The sequence below is a fragment of the Micromys minutus genome (genome assembly GCF_963924665.1).
Source record: "Micromys minutus genome assembly, chromosome: 22".
In the NCBI taxonomy this organism is placed as follows: Eukaryota; Metazoa; Chordata; class Mammalia; order Rodentia; family Muridae; genus Micromys; species Micromys minutus.
Window position 1 is genome coordinate 20,642,845 of NC_137957.1, and position 16,859 is coordinate 20,659,703.

The window sequence follows — 16,859 nt, forward strand, 5'->3', positions numbered from 1 at the left end:
CTTACACAGGTTAAATTAGTTGATTGCTATAACCCACCAATAGATATGATTATTTTTCCTATTTGCAAAGAAGGAAATTCTGGTAAATTGCTATGCATCAGTTAGAGAATGTCAACTTTAACTCATACATGAAGGGTTGCAAGGGTCATGTGATATTGTGTACTGTCTGCAGTATACAACTCCCTTTGGGCTGTATATCCCCTTCTCTGAGCTACAGTCATTAGCAGTTGTCTCATGGCTCTGTCATCTCCAGCATCTTAAGATCTTCACAGAACTCAAGTTTTCCCTTTCATGGCTTCACACAATGGATTCCTGTGGCTTTTATGTACAGAAATATCTGCCAATTGCTTTCTAGACTCAGCATCTCTCAAAATGCCAGAGGAATAAACCAGTCCCCTCATTCTTGTCATTAATTGTTCTAAAGCCAGCACCACATGAGTGACAGGGTTAATTTCTCTTGCTATTCTGCTCCTCTTCAATCACATTAACTTCATTTCTTTTTTGTATTTGGTTACTTTCTACAAGCAGAAAGTTATCTTTCCCAAAATGGAAGCACAAATGCATGGCAAATATCGCTATGGACTCTGTTTCCTTAATTCCAGCTCAGAGTAGGAGGATATCCATAACTATGCTAACATTTGCAGCATCCTTTAGCACGAGTCTTGGCTGCAACATTAAACTTCTTAGTAGCCTTTGAATCTCCAAGCTATATTTGTATTTCTTCTCTGCCCCACTTGATCTTTTTTCCTTTCATTTTAGGGCTATATAAGCATTATTAGCAACTAACATTCAAAAATTCAGTGTTGCATAATCTTAAAATTAGTTCATTGCTTTTATATTTAACCTCAGACAAATTCTTAGTGTAAAACAAAAAATACAACCAGAATCTATACCAAAGGATTATAAAAAATGAGTGCTAGCCTAGTTGATATTAGTTTTGGATTCTCCTTGAAACATCTTGAATGAAAAATCTATACCATTTTCTCTCAGTATTATCTTTCAGGCTTCAATTGAAATGATGTAATAATCTGGTATACAGCGTTAAATAAGTTTTGATTTTCTAATCCAAATTCTGAAATTTTTAAATATTCATAAAACAAACAAGCAAACAACACCAAAAATAAATCATGATCAGATACTTCACATCAAGACCCCACTTCTGGTACTTATTATATTAGTCTTGTGAAAAACAAACAAACATGAGCAAGAAAACTTACAGAAAAGAGTTTTGGGTTTCTTTTGTTTATTTTTGTTTTTGTTGTTGTTGGGGTTTTTTTATTTTTTGGATTATAGCCTAAATAGTTAGACTCCATAATGGAGTAAACACTATATATGTAGTAGACCTAGCAGGAAGAGAGAGAGAGAGAGAGAGAGAGAGAGAGAGAGAGAGAGAGAGAGAGAGAGAGAGAAAAGGAGGGAAAGAGAAAGGGAGGGAGGGAGAAGGGGGAGTGAAGAGGATGTATCTTGGATTTGGTTGCTTTGTGGGTTGTTTTTTCTATCACTCTTTCTCTACCTTTTTCTTCCACCCCTCCATCTACCTAACACTAGGTAATAGAAAGAGAAGATTCCTGAGTGGAGCCAGGTGTTGGAAAGGGACAGCATTATCCTTAGGTTGTCACTACTTCTTGCTGATTAGGAGCATGAAGTTCCTTGTGACAAGTATGATCTTTGTGGCTAGGATATCTAATTTCTTCTTATCATTATTTTTTCTTTGTTCACAACTTTAACAAACCATAACCAACAACAACAACCAATAACCTACCACTTAACCACCCAATCCTGCCTTTTGGGGCCCTAACATTTATATAACTCCTAAATAGTCCTCAGAATTCCAAATGTCATACAATCACAGAAACTATCGACAGCTGGCCAAAGCATGCACACACACACACACACACACACACACACACACACACACACACACACTCATAATCAGCTTCTTCAGATAGTCTGAAGCAGTCTTCCATCCCACACCTGGGATTAATACATAAACATATCCTTATATTTCTGTGTTTTATGAAAGAAACCAAAGTTCCAGAATCCTCACTATACACGGGGCTCTATAATCACTAGTTATATCTCAAGTGATAAAGTTTTGATAAGGTTGTGGTTTCACAGCCTTCTCAAATAGTGTTACTAACTGAGAAACAAGGATTCAAACATCTAGCCTACAGAGGCATTTTTTATTCAAATCATTTGTATGCTTGTTTTCTTGTTTGAATTCTTGAAATAGGGTATCATGTTGCTCAGACTGGCATTGATCTTAGAATAAAGCTGACATTATTATTCTTGAAGTCACACTCTTCCTGTCTCTACTGTCCTGTTACCTAGGTGTGTACCACAACATACAACTTAAGGTCTTCATGTTTCTGACTTCTACCTTATCCTGTCTCTTAAAAAGCGCAAGTTTCAAAGAAGGCATAAAGTTACCATTCACAGGAAGTTGCATAATCACCATATGATAGGGATTTTAAAAATCATTTTGCACATTTGTGGAGGCAGAATTTAAATACCGTAACATTCACCAAGTATAATTTGTAATTCAACGACATTTTGAAATTTCTATAAATGTGACATCATTACTTTAATCCAGCTTCAGAACCTCATCATTCAAGAATTTCCTTCATAATTCTCCACTTTTAACCCTTATTAGCATTTCAAGAATATAAAAATAGCTGGTAAAAGTGGTACATGCCTGCACCCTAGCATTGCGGAGCCATAGGCAATGGGGCCATGATTTCAAATGTAGCCTGTGTCAGATGGTATAGTAAGACCCTGTTTCAGATACCCATTCTCTCCACCCAAAATAAATAAATGAATAAATAAATACAAAAATTAAGATATTAATTTATACAGAAATATATTCTGTCCCATAATTTTCTTCAAAACATGATTTGTTAACTCAAGTATTCCTTGGGATTCTTTTGCAATATGCAAAAGTGGAGAGATTCAGTATAGCAAGCACAGTGAAGAACAGTCTGACATTGGAAGTATTTATGACATTAAGGTAGTCTCACACATGAGAAATATGTAATTTAGATTGAGAGAGTAAAAAAAATGTATGCACACACACACACATACACACACACATACACACACACATATGCATGCACACATGGTCACAGTATAACAAAGCAACCCTTAATTTGGAAAAGATTATTTTTCATAAAAGTTATTCATAGCACTCTCTAATTGGTTCACACTTGATATTTCAAATGGATACATTTGTTATTTAATTCATTTTTCTATTTATAAAAAAAGAAAGCAGTGTCATATAAGCTGAACCTAGACATTCTGTGAGTTCATACAAAACACTCTGTAAAACAGCTGCTGTGATCCATGTCCCATGTATCCCCTGCCCTTTTCAAGGACAAAGAAACAAAGAGATGTTAACTACTACTACCTGTTCACAAAAAACAGACCTTTCATAAGATCACTCAGATTTAAACATATGTTTGTCATTTCCAGATCTCAAGTAATAGCATTTTTTTAACACTTAAAATGAGTTCCATGTCAACAGAGTAGGGCCAAGTATTCCAAAGAGTTTTCTATAAAGCAGATCACATGCTAGAAATAAGCAACTTATTCAAATGTCATGTTGCATTCTGTCACAGGACTGAAGGAATGAGGAGGCTGGGCCTTAACCCAAAGTGAGAAATGGCTGGATTAGAGAGGGAACTTCATCAAAACAAAAGATGTGTTGCTGTTAGACATGAGGACTAATATCAGAGAAGCCCATAAAAAATGCACGGCATCCTCTTGAGCCTTCTACTACTGACAGGATGGAAAGTCTAACAAAAAAAAAAAAACTTTTTTCAGAAAAAAAAAAAAAAAAACAAAACTAGGAACACAAGAACAAGATTCCATATGAAAAACAAATCCAACTGATCTGTTTAAAGGCATATGAAATTTACTTAAGTCCACAGAGGTAACAGAATTGATCTAAGAAACAGAAAAACAAAACATAGAAAAGCATATGCTATAGAAACCTTATCTTATTCCTCAGCAAGTTTTATAATTCTGAGGTGAAAGTCAGGCAAACATAAGCTTTTCCCTGAGAAAGAGCTTCTCAGAGACTAAAGTTAAAACTATAAGAAGCCTCAAACATATGCTACGTTGCAAAGCTTCTCAGAGTACAAGAATTCCGAGGGTAAAATACTCAAAGGCTTTGATTGAGCCCGAAGAAGAGCAATGACTAAAAAAGTGTTCTGAAATGAATGGAAGAAGTTCCTCACTTTCACAGATGAAAATAGATGGGAGATCTTTGATCAAGACACCAGTCAAAATCTAAGCCTTGTCAAGTGTATACCCAAGTCTGACCTGCTCTGTGAGAAAGAATATCCTACTTAATACTTTTGACAGAGGAAAATGTGGACATTTTTTGGTAGATATAATTCAGACTCATAATGTTTATGTGATTTGACTGACATTCAACAATATGATAGCTTAGAACTTATAAAAGGGGAGAGAGGCAAACAGGCAGTGGAAATAGAACCAAGGGTATGAATCATATTGGATCATTAGAAAAATTTTCCTCTTAACATAAGGTGAATTAAATAAGAAAAAAGATAAAATTCACCAAGACCTCGAACTTAATCAAATTAAATTCATGACAAAGAAAGTAATCAGTGCTAACATTCACCATAAGAGCAACAGCAGAGACTATTGAAAGCAAAAGGGAATTATCAAATGGAATAGGCATACAGAGGAAGCTGGCAAAAAGTTGATTAAAAGAAAATATGTATATTTTACATGTGTACAAAAATATCATGATGGTACCCATTTCTTTGTATCCTACTTACAATGAGTCTGAAAATATCAAGATTGTAAAATGTACTAAATATAAGGTAAAAACAGATTATGAGCTGTTGAGAAACGAAGAATTGATCAAAAATTAAGTTATTAAAATTAGACATCTTGACTAATTGATCCAAAATCAAAGAATTAGTGTTGTTTTTATATTGCTTTAAAAAGCATAGCAACAGTAACTTATTAAAAATAAAGAAGTTAATGGGGTGGAGGGCTTTTTTCCAGTTTCAGAGTGTGATTTCCTAACCATCATGCTAGAGCAGTAGCAAAGAAATAGCATCTGATCCATAAGAAGTTGAAGACAGAGGGAGGGGGAAACAAGGAAGGAGAGGATGGAACTGTCAAGGGCATTTGAAGTCTCAAAACTCAGCCCCAATGACACACCTTCTCCAACAAGGCTATACCTAAAACAGTTCCACCAGCTAGGAATCATGCATTCAAATACATGAATATATGAGCGTGTTTTAGGGACAGTCTCTTTCTCTCATCTATCTATCTATCTATCTATCTATCTATCATCTATCTATCTATCATCTATCTATCTATCCATATCTATTGCTTTCATCAATACCATGTGTGTGTGTCATAAAATAGATTATTTTATCTCTTAGTTTCTCACCAACATTTGCTGTCCCCTAAGTTTTTGATCTTAGCCATTCTGACTGGTGTGAGGTAGAATCTCAGGGTTGTTTTGTTTTGTTTTTTGTTTTTTATTGAAAAACTTTATTTTAAAAAACAAAGATAAATGTACAAATTTTTAAGCATTTTTGCATAAAAATATACAAATACATTTATAAGGTTGTGATTAAGTATTTGTGGGTACATATACATACACATATGTATATATGTAACAATAATATAGGAAAAGAGGTTATTAATTAGAGGTGAGAGGAGAGAAACTGGAAGGGGCTGTAGGAAGGAAAGGGGGATGTGATACAGTTCTATTTTAATTAAAATATATTCTTTTTTTTTCCTTGAACTTCATACAATCTGTGAATTGTTTCTGGGGCAGTGTAATTCCAGATTCCCTTATTTCATTTGTTGTTCTCTCTTTTGGTCCACATGTTCTTTCAAATCAATTAAAAAATTATTGAATTAGCACCTACTCTAAGCTAGCATGGTCTCATCTCAATTTAATACTCAAAGACATTACATTTCTATGTACTGGAGACTAATATTTTTGGTTTGATAAAAAACATATAGACATTGTACAAAAGAACCACATGATTTATGTATACTATAAACAAACTCCTAACATAAAAATAAACATGAAAAATACTGCATTTAAAACAGGCTACAATTGTTATTTTTGTAATGTTGGCAAGAAATTAACTGACTGATAAGAGACTCCCTCTGTGCACCTGTTTACATGCTTATATGGACCGGTTTTGTGTCAATTTGTCACATGCTAGAATCATCAGAGAGGAAGGAACCACAGTCAAGGAAGTGTCACCATAAGACTCATTGTTATGCATTTTCTTAATTAGTGATGAATGTGGAAGAGCCCAGCCCATAATGGGTGAATCTGTCTCTGAACTGGTGGTTCTGGTTTCTGTAAGTAATCCAGGTCTAGCCTTGGGAAACAAGCCTGTAAGCAGCATTTTTTCATGGCCTCTGCATCAAGTCATACCTCCACGTTCCTGCTTTGTTTTAGTTCCTGACCTCATTTCCTTCAAAGGTGAACAGCATTGTGGAAGTATAAGCTGATAAAAACCTCTCCTCCCTCCATATTCTTCTGATCATGGTGTTTCATCACAGCACACAATAAAACCCTAAGAAAATATTCTACTTATAGCAAAATAACGTTCATGGATTAAAATAGTAAGGGAAACTGGCTATTACTGAAGCATTCCAACTTCAGACCTGTCTCTTAGTTTCCATCCCTGGTGCCTATGTGAACAAAGACAGCTAAGGGAGTCAATGATGTGATTCCCTTCACTCTATATTTAAATGTGAACTTGAGAATCAGGTTTTGCCATTTGAGAGCTCACATCTTAAATTTGAAAATACTCCCTGTGAATGTATTCCATGCTCCAAATAGGATTTCAACTCTTGTGCTTAAGTTAATTCTTTCTGTGTTTTTAACACTTCATTCAAATAAAAAAAAAAAGGCCCCAAAGAATTATTTGACACAGGGCTAAACAAGTGAAACAGTAACATGGACAGAGCATCTTCTAAACTTATAAAGAAATATGTACCACGGGTGGAGAAACCTAAAAAGAGGAATAATCCATAAAATAACAAAGAGGCTCATGAGGAGTCAGAGAAAAAGGAAAAGTGGTAATAAGTTGGAGAGTATGTTTTCTTCCCTCTGCAGAAGTTTGTAGAGAACAGAAAGTAGCCATGGGGATTGAAGGGAGAAATTATTACCTTTGAATTTAGAAAAGAATAGACATAATTTTCTAGTTACATATCAGGTATGTGGAATGACAGTCAGGAATTGATTTTAAGCAAACTTTCTGCATTGCCAAAATTGTCTCATTTTCAAAAATGTCATCCTAAGACATATAAAGCTAAAATTAAGTATCCTTGTTTATCCAAACTTAGAGCTCAATTGAGCAAAGGGGCAAGAAACATCTTGTCAATGGCTATGCTGCTACTTTCAAATAACAACACTGTAATTTACGTATTGTCCTGATAACAGCATATGTCACTTGATGGTGAAATGTGAGTGAGCTCCCTAGAGCTGTGATTCAGTGGCCGGCATGTCCACTTATAGATCAATATGCTGCAATCAATCCCTGTGCGCCCTTCAATTAAGGCACAGAATGCTGTCAGCATTTATATTTCAAAATTAAAACACCCCACAGACTAACAAGAACTACACAGATCCAAGTAGCTAGGCAAGACATGGCTGAGCACATAATGTCCTAGGCAACTGCTTGCTTGCAATCCTCTCACCCCAAGTGAGCAATCCACCACCACACAAACAACTTCAACAGTGTTAAGAGAGACTGTGACGCTAAGGCCCAAATGAGCCTAACTGTGTGGAAGTTGGTTTCATCACGTATGATATAAATCAACTATGCTTGTAAGTAATGACTTAATGAGATTCTGAAAAGCAACTCTAGCTATTCTAAAATGAAAAAAAGTCCTCCTTCATTATATCAGCAAGGAAGGTATTAGCAGCAAATGCAGAGAATTTGTCACAAAAAGGTAACCGAATGAAAATAATGACAATAACAACTCTCTTTCCACTGCAATCAACTAATGTCTCTTTCAGTTATAAAAGCATGCCACTTAGTATATATAAAGTGAATGGTGTCTACTCCAGAGGTAGCAATGGCTTCTCCCTGCTATAGATGTCTTATGTTTCAAGATGGAAATTACTTCAAGTTGCACCTTGTTTATAGTGTACTTGATGGTAGAATTACTCCCCGACATGATACAGTACTGGACCATTTCATTGTGCGATGAAATATACTGTTAGACTATTTCTATTTCCTCTATAAACATTTCTATTGCAAAGACCTAATTAGTTCACTTTATTTTCTGTTATGGCAAATAAAACTTAAATATATACTGTAGATAACTTACAATTCAGTTGACTTTTTAGCATGTTAAATAATTTTGGAAACTTTAAACAAAATAAATACAGATGTTTTAGCTTTACAACAGTTGGAAAACAACTTTGGAATTGTTGTTAAGGTCTAGACACAGTGATCTCTCTCTCTCGTTTTTTAATGCATTCAATGATATATGTATGTTGAGGCAAATTATACTTAGACACAGTATTTACAATAAATATGACAGTACATATTTTCCCAGTTACTCTTTCCAAAGTTGCAGTTACGTGATGCATTCTGGAAGTAAAATAAAGAATATTTAAGTAACTTTTAGTATGTTTTCAGTGTTTTGTATTAGTCATGAATGTTGTCTCTTGCTATGCATAGCTTTCAAATGCAACTTACAGTAAGAAACAGATAGGAAAAGCTAGGACTGTGAGCTTTGTATTTTCTGGTAATTTCCAGAACTCCCTGGAGTATTGAAATTTGTCCCCAGCAGAACAGGGGGGTGGGTTATTCTGTAAGGTTTTCAGGAAAACTCGGAATTAAAATCCCTAAACTGAAAATATTTTATGTGAATACATTTTATCATTTTTCCTCCCTATTGTGCCTAAGTCTTGTCTTCTTCCCCATTTATAACTGGAATCACATCATTACTTATTACTTTAAGAAGTCATTTTGCCTGTTCCATGTGAATTCTTCACAAGCTAAAACTATAGTTACGTTAATCTTGGCATCAGAAATGATTCTGATGAACAACATGAAACATACAGCTGTTCTTCATTTAAGGTAGTTGCTAAAAATACCACAACATTGAATTTTTATCTTCAGGATCTCGATTTTACTGTAATATTAATATTCAATTCATGCTGTTGTGCAGTTTATACACATAGTACAAGGCACACATCACATGCATCAGTTGATATTCTAATATTTTTATTATAAAAGGATGCATGTGTCAGACAGATTAGATGGACATACCTGGACAGTAGAGTGGATAACCACAGTGACCAAATGGCATAAATGCCACCTAGTTCAGTGAGAGAGTGTTCTATCCACTTAGATCCCTCTTGAGATGACATCATCATGGCTCTTATGATGATGCCTTTCATGATTGTCTTTATTCTTCTATCCCTTATAAGTATATAAAAATTGACCAGGGGTCTGTGTTCTACATCATATCCACACAGACCAGTAAAATCAATCCAAGCACATTAGTTTGTTGTCTTTCATTATGCAATTTTGTTTAATTAAGATGCCGTTATGCTAGCAAGGTGAACTTTAGTTTGCTTTCTTGCTGTACATTCTTCATTTAATAAATACAGCAAAATCTGTCTACTCTAATGTAGATGAGTATCGAGTTACTTTTTTTATTAGGACAATTCTAAACACATGAATTTCTATACATGCCATTCAACAGAGTGAGGATGTGTTTGTTCATAATCTCATGAACACATGCAGGCATAATTTCAGCTTCAAAAATAAATCCCAAGAGCATTCGAACTGCCTATAAAAATATGCATACATTATTGCTAGTTATGTGCGATGATTTTCATTGCTTCACAAATTTTCTAGCACACAGACTGCCAGGTTTTCAAATTATTATTGAAGATATTATCAGCTATTCACACTGTGCTGTTGTTCAGATTTACTTTTCTATTTTAAACTCTTATTTGAGATTTTTGAAGCTTCAAATGAGTGGTTTTTGCCTACTGATAAGTTTGGTACATCTCCTAGATCCGAATTACTCATTGATTGTATGCACTGTAATTGTCCTTCTCACTTCATGGCTAGTCTTTCACACACATTACAGTTTCCTGGAGTAGAAACAAGATCTAAATTTTGATACGGGTAAATTTATCAGTTTCTTTTAGTACAAATAACTTGTTATTACTGACTAAAACAATGTTCTTCTCTCTCCTTACAAACTTCATCACTTCTTATGCCAAGTTTGTGTTTAAAGAATTACAGCATATAGTTTTTATATTGAACACATTTTTATCAACAATTAAAGCATTTTATAATTGCTCTCAAGTTCATACAATAAAATATGTACAGACAGGAACAACTATCAGCTTCCTTTCCAAGTTAGACTCCCTGAATATATATTATAGACAATTTTATTATATACAATTTGGCTTAGCATGCTGCAAAATTCATATAAATTAAATCGTGCAATTTATAACTCCTTGTTACTTCTCTTACATATTTTATTGGAGAGATCTATCCACACCACTCTTTTTAATATATATATATATATATTTTACAATTAGACAGAAATATTGAAATAAAATACTGAGAGGGATTTGTCCAGCTACTGCTCACATGAGTAGTGTGATTCTGACCATTTTGAGACACATTTTTGATGCGCATTTGCATTCACTTTTGTGGAATGATCCTAGAAGAAAACCCCACTAAGCCTGAGGATATGATTGTGTTCTGTGGGAGAAAATACTACTAAACGGCTTCCCTGGCTATATTTTACCTTATTTGTCATGCTAAACATTTGCTGAACTTCCTAACTTGGCATGCCATTGACTTAATTAGTTCTGGAAAATATGCTGCCACTTTATCTTCACATATTGCTTTTGAACTATTTCTCCTATCCATTTCTTTGGAGACACCAATGATACGGTCTTTTAAGGTCTCTATTTGCAATATTTTTGCTTTTATCTCTGATTGGAGCATGCCTGTCTGTCAATATGGCATTTTAGATGCTTCTTCAGACCTATTTTCCAGTTGGCTGGTTCTTTTCAGGAATGTCTAGCTGCTCACTAGTATAAAAATCTGCTTTCAGAGCACTTTAATGGTTTCTTCTTTTTGCTTCTCCAACGGGTTCAATTACACATACACTGTTAACTAATGTTATGTTGGGTCTTAAATGTATTTGATCATATTTATTTCTGCTGAAGACCTTTTATACATTTCAAAACTCTCTCCACAAGTATAGTGATATTACCTGGTAAGAGCTATTACTTTGTAGCTGAATATATAAAGTTGAAGTCCACCTTCATGATATAACTGAGAAAATTACATTTTCATGGACATAAAATTTGACTAGCAGTTTTCAAACATGTTGAAATAATTTAACTTTCTATACATTATTCTTGATTTAAATAAATGTTATTTTCTATATCCCACACCTAACTTCTAAACCACAACTTTGGAAATTAAAATTATACTGTGGACAGATATGGATTATGCTATATAGTAATAATTTCACATCTGTAAACATATATCAACTATTTGTAACATTAACTGTAACATTGAAAACCAGCATAATAGTACATCTTTAGATAAAAATGTTAATAAGACATGTTTCATTAATTTAAGATTATTTGCCAGTGAGAAAATTAAAATTAAGATTTCAAATAAAAACTGTTTTAAGAGATGTGTGACATTTTGCATAACTTTTTGTCTTATTATGAATTTCTCTGTCTCACCTCATATGTCTATTTCTCAATTTTGTAAGTATTGAATTTTTCCTCTTTAATGTCTTTTAATCCTGATGCTGTTATGAGTTAGTTTCTCATTTGCTATAATACTCAATTGTTACTATTTCATACCTTCACTGAATTCTATAATTTTTAAGTTATTCATTTCATATTAAGTATTTATAAATTGATACTTCCACCGAGAGATCTTACCTAGTAGATTAAATATTCCAAGGGTGTAAAACTGCATACTCAATGGCAGATATTTTATATACTTTATTGTGAAAAAGATAGTTTTCTATTACATTGACTGGTTTAATAATTTAATTTGATCCTAAATACTTGAAGGGATTCTAAAATACCCAATTACTAAATCAGCCCTTATGTTATATGCAATATGGGCAGTATAAAACTAAATAGAAAAAAGAATCATAGTTAATTGGGGGAAAAATGCTAAACCTTACAGGTTGCTGGTTCATTCAAGATGTTACTTTGTTGCATTCTTATACTGTGAATTATAGCTAATAATTTTTAAGCCAAGCTAATTACCCAACTAACAAAAATATTTGTAAGCTGTTTATTGGTGAGATAAGTCTTCCAGGTTACTGACATGAATCATTAAGCAAAAATTTAAAAACATAATATGATTGGTTTAAAAGATGGCTGATTAACAATGAAAATGAATATTAACCCAAAATCTCAGATTACCCAAGACACAATTCCCAGACCACATGAAGCTCAAGAAGTTGAAAGACTAAAGTGTAGATATTTCAGTCCTTTTTAGAAGGGGAACAAAAATATTTACAGGAGAAAATCCAGAGACAAAGTTTGAAACAGAAACTGAAGTAGAGGCCATCCAGAGACTGCTCCACCTGGAGATTCAACCAATATACAGCACCAACCCCAGACTTTATTGCTGATGCCAAGAAGTACATGCTGAAAAGAGCCTGAGATAGCTGTCTCTTGAGAGGCTCTGCCAGATTATGACAATTACAGAAGGAGATGCTCACAGCTAACCATTGAACTGAGAACAAGGTTCCCAGTGGGGGAGTTAGATTGAAGGAGCTGAAGGAGTTAGATTCCAACCCCATAAGAACAATAATACCAACCATCCAGACCCCCAGGAACTAAACTACAATCCAAGAGTACACATGTATGGACCCATAGCTCCATCTGCATATGTAGTAGAGTATGGCCTTGTTGAGCATCAAAGGGAAGGGAAGCCCTTGGTCCTGCCAAGGCTTGATGGTCCAGAGTAAAGAATGTCAGGGCAGGGAGTTGAGTGAGAGTAGGTACCCTCATAGAAGCATGGGGAGGGGTTTGAAATAGGGGGTTTATGAAGGGCTAACCAGGAAAATGGATAACATTTGAAATGTAAATAAAATATTTCTAATAAAACAATAAAAGTACAGGGCTGGAGAAGTGGCTCAGCAGAGGTCTTGAATTCGATTCCCTGCAACTACATGGTGGCTCACTTTAATAGGTCTGATGCCCTCTTCCGGTTTGTCTGAATACAGCTTTAGTGTACTCATATACATTAAATGAATAAATAAAAAAACAACAAAAAATAATAAATAAATAATTCTTAAAGAAATGAAACTACATTCTCAATTCAATTTTATTGTTTTAATATTTTTATTTTTTATTAGAAACACTGTATTTACATTTGAGATGTTATCCCTTTCCTCCTCTGCCCTGCTCCTATCCCTCCTCCCGCTCTACTTGTCTTCACAAAGGTTCACTCCCTCCTCATTGCCCTATCCACTCCATGGCCTTGTCATTCCCCTACATTGGAAAAATGTGCCCTCCCTGGGCGAAAAGCCTCTTCTCACACTGATGTCCAACATTGCTATCTTCAGCTACATATGCAACTAGATCAATAGGTCTCTCAATGTGTGCACAAAGGTTGATGTTTTAGTCCAGGGGAGTTTTGGAGGGTTTGGTTGGTTGATAATGTTGTTCTTCCCATCTTAGAAGGGTGAACAAAACACTCACGGGAGAAAATGCAAGACCAAATAGAGGAGGAGGGATTGAAGGAAAGATCACTCAGAAGCTGCCTCACCTTGTGCTCCACCATATATGCCACCACCAAGTCCAAGCACTATAGCTGATCCCAAGAGGTACTTACTGGCAGGAACCACATAGAGATGCCTCCTCAGTGACTATGCTAGAGTCATATAGATACAGCTGAGCATACTTACAGCTAGTCATCAGACTGAACTCAGGAACCCCAATGAGGTTGCTAAAGAAACGACCTAAGGAGCTGAAAAAAGTTGCAACCTCATGGAAAGAACAACATCATCCAATCAACCAATTTCATCTTCTTTAGGATGTGGTCTAACAAGACATAATTAATCTTAACAATCTATTACTTCAAATTTTTAATGTTCTTTAAAAATATTTGAAGATGGCAAATACAGCTGCTATAATATATACTTATCATAATTGATTAAATTCAATTGATGGTCATAATATCAGAAGATATCACAAATATAATAATACTGGTATTGGGGAAGGGAGAAACCAGATAGGATCAGGGATACATAGGGGTTAAAAACAAGAAGGGGAATATCATTTCAAATGTAAATTAATAAAATGAGTATTAAAAATATTCTGGTATATTGTTCATTGATAGACACACCTGTTACAACTCTCCCTTCCATAACCACCATTTAGAGGACAATATTTCCTTTGGTTCAACATATAAATGATACTTTTAAATGAAATTAGAGCAAAAAGATTTAGAGCTTTTACAGATTAAATGGGTTCATTAAATGAAACAATCTATCAACCAATAGTAAGGCTTCATCTTAAAGAATCTAAAAGTATATCTAGAATGTAATTACATAGTGAAGTCTAAGACAAAAAATCTTTCTTCCTTTTTGCTTCAGCATAAATTAGTTTTTTTAACCAAAATACTTTCTGACAATAGTTTTGAAAAAATTGATCAAGATGTCACAAAAATGTATAGGACCATTATGAGAATTATTTAAATCTAGACAAATGAAAACAGAAAATATTAATGCTATTCTGTTATACCTGCAGACAAGAGCCTAGCATGTCATCTAAGAAACTTCACCTAGTAGCTGATAGAAACAGATGCACAGACCTACAGTAAAACATTAGATAAATCTCAGAGTCTTGTGTAAGAAGAGGAAGAATGATCAGAGACAGAGAGGTCAAGGACACCACAAGAAAACATACAGAGTCAACTAACCTGGACCTATAAGGGCTCACAAAGACTGACCCACCAACCAGAAAACACACAAATGACAGACCCAGGCTCTCTGCACTTATGCAACAGATGTTCAGATCGGGCTTCATGTAGGACAAATAACAAACAGAACAGGGTTGTCTCAGGCTCTGTGCTGAATTTAGATCCATTTCCTCTCACTGATCTGCCTTGTCTGACCTCAAATGAAAATGCACCTCCCCCCACAGTAGTTTGATATGCCAACATCAGTTGATATCCTCCTCTCTGAGGATTAAGAGGGGGGAGAAATGGTAAGAGAGAAGAATGAGGGACTGGGAGCAGAGATGAAAGGAAAAGCTTTGATGGGTGTGTACAGTAAGTAATTAATTATTTATGTAGGTTAATGAAAACAACTATGACAATACCAAAACAGGAAATAAAGTTTCTAAACATGAGGGAAAAAAGAGCTTGTGAACATGGGTGAATCTTCTCTCTAGTTCATCCACAAATCAATAAATAAAACTCTTGCCTTTGTTGTTAAAATAGAATTAAAGTAAAAAAAAAATCTACAAAAGGTCAAGACCTAGGAAAGATTCCCTGGATGCTTGAAAACACTATAATTTAATGATATGTAGTGTGTGAGTACAGTTTTTTGACTCTTTCTGAGGATATTATAAGATGTAAGATTACTGGGACAGATTCTTGAGAGAAGTTGATAAGCATTTGCCGTAACACATGATAAGTTGGAAGCTCTTATAGCTAAGAATATAATCATGAATCCCGAGCATACTGGGTTGTCCTCCATTACCACTTAATGACTCCACAGATGGCATCACATGCTTTGGTTATACAACATAAAAACATTGAATATAAAGATAATTATAACATTTTTTGACTGCTGTGTAGTTTTTATACTGCTGGAAGATGCTTAGAAGGTCTTTGGTGTATGCAAGGGGAGGGGTGGAGATTAAGATCTAACAACTGTGGAAACTGTGGGCTACAATACTGACCTGCCACTAAACCAGTAGTGGCATGACTGTTTACAGGGAACCAAACATTTTCTTCTTGTATTTCAGGCCTACCCCATTGAAACAAATTCTCGGCTGCTATTGTAAGTCTGGTCAAAAAATCCATTGCTACAGAGGTCATAGGCTCTGGGATGGAGTAATTGTCATTATTATTTTCTTAAATGTCCATATTGTCAAAATGTATTTTAAATATATTTTAACTCACATGTTTTATTTTATTGTTTAATGGGTCAGGCTTTTAATGTGTTAAAGGTTGAACTTGAACACATGATTTTCTTGTTCCAATCTTCTGAGTACTGTGATGACAGGGATATGTCACCATGCCTATTTTTTATTAGCATCTATTATAAAAAGGCAACACATATTACTCTTTATATATGATTCAATCCCATGTATAACAATTTTTTTTAATTCTAGGCTTGCAAATATGTATTAACTGCCAAATTTGTGCATATGTCTGCACAACCAATATAGTTTTCTAAACACTTTTTCTGAGAACTTTGAGATAAAGAACTTGAAGCACACTGAACAAAGGACTTCTTAGGTTCTTAAAATCATTTGTATATTTTTTTAGAAGACAAGACCATGATTAAATAACTTTTCATAATTAATGCATGCTTAACATTAACTCCATACAATAAATATAGGAAAACCATTACATGTACAGTTCACCCACTAGCATTTGTAGATAGATGCCTGTATGAGCCTGCCTTTGGCTCTTATACTGTGAGCGTACCCAAGTCTCTTAGATGAAATGGCATTTGGCATTATGTTCAAACATATGCACAACCTCCTGTATTACTTTTTAAATTTTATATCCTAGATGCTGCTTCTCTTTCCAGTCTCCCCTCACAGAGTTCCCCTATCCACCTCCCCTTCTCCTGTAAGA